Source organism: Lepus europaeus, chromosome 11, assembly GCF_033115175.1.
Source record: "Lepus europaeus isolate LE1 chromosome 11, mLepTim1.pri, whole genome shotgun sequence".
NCBI lineage: Eukaryota > Metazoa > Chordata > Mammalia > Lagomorpha > Leporidae > Lepus > Lepus europaeus.
The window spans coordinates 5,846,714-5,852,697 of record NC_084837.1 but is presented as its reverse complement, the minus strand read 5'-3'; positions in this window follow the sequence as shown (position 1 = coordinate 5,852,697).

The following is a 5,984-nucleotide window of genomic DNA, read 5'->3' as shown; positions in this document are numbered from 1 at the left end:
TTAACAAACTAGTAAAAGAAACAGACTCAGTCACAAATAATTTAAAAATGCGGAAAATAGATACCGAAGTGGAGCAATTCACATGTTGGATAGATGTTATATAGTTAGGTTAAATTGTAAAAGTACACATTTCTTGACATCTTGGTTACTTAGTTCAGAAATACAGTTTTTGAAATGACAAAGAAAATGATGATAATTATCATAAGACTCTTGGACTTTCTGTTTTTTTGTAGTGACCATCTTGAGTTTAAATTTCTACCTAATGAAATATCCTAAAGAGAGATCTGTTCAATAGGATAAAATCTTAGCAATGTTTTATAAATTTTTTCAGAAAAGTGAATAATTAATAGCTATTCCATAAGGTAATATGATATTTTTTTGAGTAACTATAAAGAACTTCCATTCTGTTAATCTCAAAAAAGTGCCGTTGTAATGATTTCCTCAAGTTCATTATACACATCCATAGCAGGTAGGTATTATTCCCCAAGTTTATTTTCCAGAGTTTCTTTCAGTAAAGTTCATGAATGATTTTTTGGGCAAATGTGAAAATGATAATAGCTTAGTCTTTGACTAGGAGTTAGAAGTTGGATTTAGATGAATTTATGAAACATAATGGTTCAGTTCTCTTATATATTTAGAAAATAATTATTTGGTTTTGGTATAGAATTGGAGGAGCCAAAAAATTGGAAAGTTTTCAACCTTATCTCTTACCCCAATATCAGACTTAAAATGTCACTCTCTGGACTGATGTGGCACAGTGGGTTAAGCTACTGCCTGCAAAACTGGCATCCCCTAGGAGTATTGGTTCGAGTCCCAGCTGCTCCACTTCTGATCATGCTCTCTGCTACTGCACCTGTGAAAATAGAGGAAGATAGCCTGAGTGCCTGGGCCCCTGCCATGCACTGGATGAACGAGGTGGAGTTCTAGACTCCTGGCTTTGACCTGGCCCAGCCCTGGCCATTGTGGCCATTTGGGGAGTGAACCAGCAGACAGCAGATCTCCCCTCCCCCATGTGTGTGTGCGTGTGTGTGTGTGTGAATGTGTGTGTCTCCCTCTCTCCCTGTAACTGTGCCTTGCAAAAAATGTAAATCTTTAAAAAAAAGATAAAACAATAAAATGTCACTCTCAGCCATGAATTGCAGAAAGTGACTTTGTACTTCTAATGGTTCTTTCACATAAAAATTAGATTTTAATTTCACCTACAAGTTGGTTATCTAGATACAAGTGTTGAAAATGAGGTCCTGAAGTTTTGTCACCCTCAGAGAGGCTCAGAATTGTCTACTTAATATGCTCTTAGGCCAATTACCAAATAATTTTTTGGTGGGTGTTTCAAACAGCTTGAATTAATTTTAACTGCAGTGTGGAATTTCATGCAGCTGAAATATAAACAAATCCAAGCACTGATATTCTTTTTCTTTTATTATTTATTTATTTATTTGCTAGGTAGAGTTACAGACAGTGAGAGAGAGACAGAGAGAAAGGTCTTCCTTCTGTTGGTCCACTCCCTAAATGACCACAATGGCTGGAGCTACGCTGATCCGAAGCCAGGAGCCAGGTGCCTCTTTCCGGTCTCCCATGTGGGTGCAGGGGCCCAAGGACTTGGGCCATCCTCCACTGGTATCCCAGGCCACCGCAGAGAGCTGGGCTGGAAGAGGAGCAATCGGGACTAGAACCCGGTGCCCATATGGGATGCTGGCGTCGCAGGCAGAGGATTAACCTAGTGCGCCCTGTCGCCGGCCCCCAAGCACTGATATTCTCTAGGTGATTTTCTTTACCATTTTCCACCAGCCATTACAAATGATGAAAGGGAATGGTTCAAGTCCAGGTGATTGTCACATACAAGGATTATCTCTGTAAGAGATCCAGGGCTGGTGAATTTACACTTGTAAGCTATTACTTGATCAATGGATTGGGATGATATGGCCACAGGTATATTATAACCTAGCACAATTTAGGCCATATTCTATCATTGTAGAGATTTTGTAACTTCAGATTATCTAGGTGCCTGACATCCCAGTTAGTTGTGTGCTAATTTGATGTAGGATCCACTTCTAATGCTTGAAGCTAGCCAGGCTCAAATTCTGGAGTATTATATATCCAAACGGTCTAGCCCTGCCTGGTCTGCCCTCCACGCTACTTAGTTATGCTCTTGATGACTCAACAAGACATACTGCTGTGAATTAGGGTCTTCCTTATGGAGGATTTCACACAAGTTCTCTCCTCATGGACCCTGTGGTTAGTGCAGCACTTGTAGTCCTGACTTGGCATTGTCTTTCTACCCTGTGTGCTGACATATCACAGCAGAAGTACCTTCAATGTATTGGTGTAGGCCACAGAAATCCAACTCCAACAGCAGTGCAAGTGTTGTGTAACATTAGAAAATTATTTCACAAAGTAGCTTGCACAATCAGCAATCGTCAGTGGGGACAGAAACAAAGATAGTCGCTATTTTACAGGTGCAGATTATGAAGGACCCTACCACTGGTATGTGCAAGCAAATAACGTTCCTTGGATATCACAAGAACACCCCCTGACTGACATTTCTGACAGGATAGCAGCACGGGAGCATTATGTACATAGACTGAGAGCGAAGTGTGTGGAGTTGGTTCCCTGGGATCATGTCGTTCAAGGAGACAAGGTGATCATCTCTCGTTCATGCAGCTTGGGCTCCAATCCATAGTCATGCTGGCCTTTAAAAGCCTTGCAGTTCAACATCTCTGCCATAAAGTGGGAGAGCTGACATTCTTTAGGACCTGGGGGAGTTGTTGTGTTCCACTGGAATGTGTTGAATGGCTTGTAAATTAGAGTCCCTAATGAAAACTCGCTGGTGTCCAACTGGAGCAATCATCTGGTTAAAATCAGGCAGTAATTCCACTAATTTTACTGCCCTTCTCCCAGCCCTCAACGCCTCATTTAGGAAAAAATGTTTATGTTCCCCTCAAAACACCTGCATTTTAACTTCAGTCCCCAAAGCAATTATGGTATTTCATTTCATTTTATTTTTTAGGTCTCTCTGTTGTGAATGAAGCATTCCATTCTTTTGTAAAATGTAAGTAAATAAAATCAACCCTGAAATCTTCCACTGTAGGCACTCTAAGTCCTCATGTGTTTTTGTGCACAGAGCTGTTTGGCAGCTGTTCCGCAGAACCCTTCAGAAACTTTTCACAAAACAATGGTAAAAGCCTTCCAGAGACATTGACATTGTGACTAGATGAGTTCAGGTTGAAGATGCAATGGTGGGAATGCTACTCCTTTGATTTGAAACCTTAGCAGACTGTGGCTTTTATCAAAAATTGGTCCTATTAAGACCCTCCATACTTTTATTTATTTAATGTCATTTAAGGAAAAAAAAATGACAACTGTTACAATACAGTGTGGAAGTCTTTAATCAGCATGACTTAATAGAGCCTTACCTGGTGTTGATTTTTCTGGTTTCCAATTGTTTAAATTTTCTGCAAATATGTGCAAAATTTCTCTCCAAGTTCAGTAAAAATCCATAACTTTGTTTTACATGTTGTTCCCTGATACAAAACAGAGGGAAAAGAATTTTGAGTAACATATACACAAATCTCTCTATTTGTTTCCAAAGCGTCATCTTTCCCTCACCCCCTCCACCCTGTGTCTGGGAAACATCTGTGGGCTGGGTAGGCATTGTGGGTAATGACATGCAAATGAGCCCACCAGTTAACAGAATTTCCTTGTCCAATAATGGAATTGGACCAACATGTAGGTTTTTAAATTGGAGCCAGGCTTGCCCAGGCCAGATGTGCAAACAAGAGCACGTGTTCCTGGTTTTAGGGACTGGAGCAGCAATGCCCCATGGGGGAGGGGGAAGGCAAAACCAAGGGACAGGTTATTAAGTAGAGAATGAGAAATGGCTAGGAAACTTCTCTTGGGTTGTTTGCATAAACATCTCGTTTTGATATTCAAAAATACCTGCTAACTGGGGAGAGTCACCTAGGACACCAATCCTTTCTGGTGTCCGCCACGCCTGCTGGCACAGCTGGTGCAGAGTAGCTGCCTGTGTCTGGCTGTCCCATGGCTAGTACCCCACTAAATTTGCCTCTTCCCAGGGAGCTGAGCAATGTGCCCAGGCAGAAGCAACCTAAGGTAGGTGGGGTGTCAGGTCCCTAGAGGTGTTCTTCTTGCCCTCATTTACCTTCCTGAGATGCAGAATGGGAAGCAGAGACTAAAGTCTGTGTCTGTGCCATCCATTGACCGATCTTAAAACTACATGACTGTCACCCCCAAAAAGGAGAATTCAGGATTTCAATTCCAGCCTCTACCACAGAGGAGACAATTCAGTACCTAATGCTTTTTTGCTTAGAAAATAAAATTGATAACATTAACTCTGTAACAGTAAAAGGTGATTAATATAGCTATTGAAAATATCTCAAAGAATGAGGAAGAGGACCCTAAATGATTGAGACTGAAATTTGGCTTTTTCAAAGTGGCTTGAAATAGGATTTCAAAGCTTTCTCTCTCTCTCTCTTTTTTTTTTTTTTGAAGTGAAAAAAATACCTTACCTTTTTTTTCTTTTTTTAAAAAAATGAAAGCCAAGAAGGTATTGTATTATAGATGTCACGATTAATGATCGTCATGAAACGAAGGCTCATTGAGGACCAGAAAATGAGCCAACATTTGGTTATGCTTCTCAAGGATGATGGATATATTTAACTGATGGCTATTGCATTTATCAGGGTCAGTTAGCATAATGAAAACATATTTTATTAGGCTGTTAAAGGGATAAATTGTTTTCATATTTATTCATCTGTTCCCAGGGCTAATTTTGGGGTTTCTAAAACATGCTTTTCATGTTCCTAGAATGAACAGCTAAATAAATAAAGCATTAGTTTGAGAACAGAAGTAGCCACTATAGATATAACACAGTTCTTTTCATTAAAAGCCTAGGTAATGATTTTCTGACTTGATGCTCATCATCCACTATCAATAGTCACTAGAATTCCAAAGCTAATAAAAACAAATAAAATTAGAAATATACATCAGTAAGAATTTAAAAAAAGGTCATTTTGATGTTTACTATATAAAACACAAAACTAACATACTTTCTATACATTACTTAAGCTAAGAGCACTTTTTGTTTCAATTTGTCATTACAGTATTTTTTCATGTTCTGAGGAATATTAAGAATTTGGAAAAATCTCCATTTTACTTTGCCTATTTAAAAGGCATCAATATTCTCAATTAAATGTAACTTCTTAGGTACTGAAGCACACAAACTGTGTTCTGAATTTAGAAACTTCTGGAGAGGAAAAATTAACCGAAGAGACAACATTCATTGTGCCATTCAGCAGTGGAGTCTATGCATTTACTGTGGTGCAACGTTAGAGATTGATCCAAAAGAAGCAGAGTTCATTCTTAGAGGGGATTGTTGGACTGGTTCCCTGGGTGACCTGCAGCCTGAATGCTGTTTGTAATCTGTCTTCTCCTCCATGATCTTGATTCCACAAGCATAAACTACAGGCAGCACTCAATCGGGGACTTCCCCACACCCCGGCGGCTCAGCTGGCAAGTGCACTCTTTCGGTATTACAGCTAGGATTCTTCATGTCCTCAATTCATTTATTCTGATTCAGTCACCAGCTCCTCCCAAAGTCTATTCATGAATTGCTGGGTTTTTTTTTTGTTGTTGTTTGTTTGTTTTTTGGATAGTTCTCTCAATCCTGTTAACTTTTCACTCAGATTTGAAGTGATTCCAATAACTTTTATGCTTTTTATGAACACCTTTTCTTCTATCTTTTCTCCATCATGCAAAACCAGGCTTATGCACCTGATGGGCCACAGACATCTAGTTTTGGAGGGTCCTTCGGTATCTCAGATCCATCATAACTAAAACAAACACCATTTGTCATTTTGCAATCACCTAGCAACCTCCTTCCTTCTTTCTACCCTCTTTTGGTTAAAGAAGTCACTATGCACTTTGACTCCTCCTCTCTCACCTGTCACATCTGTGGGATGGTGAGT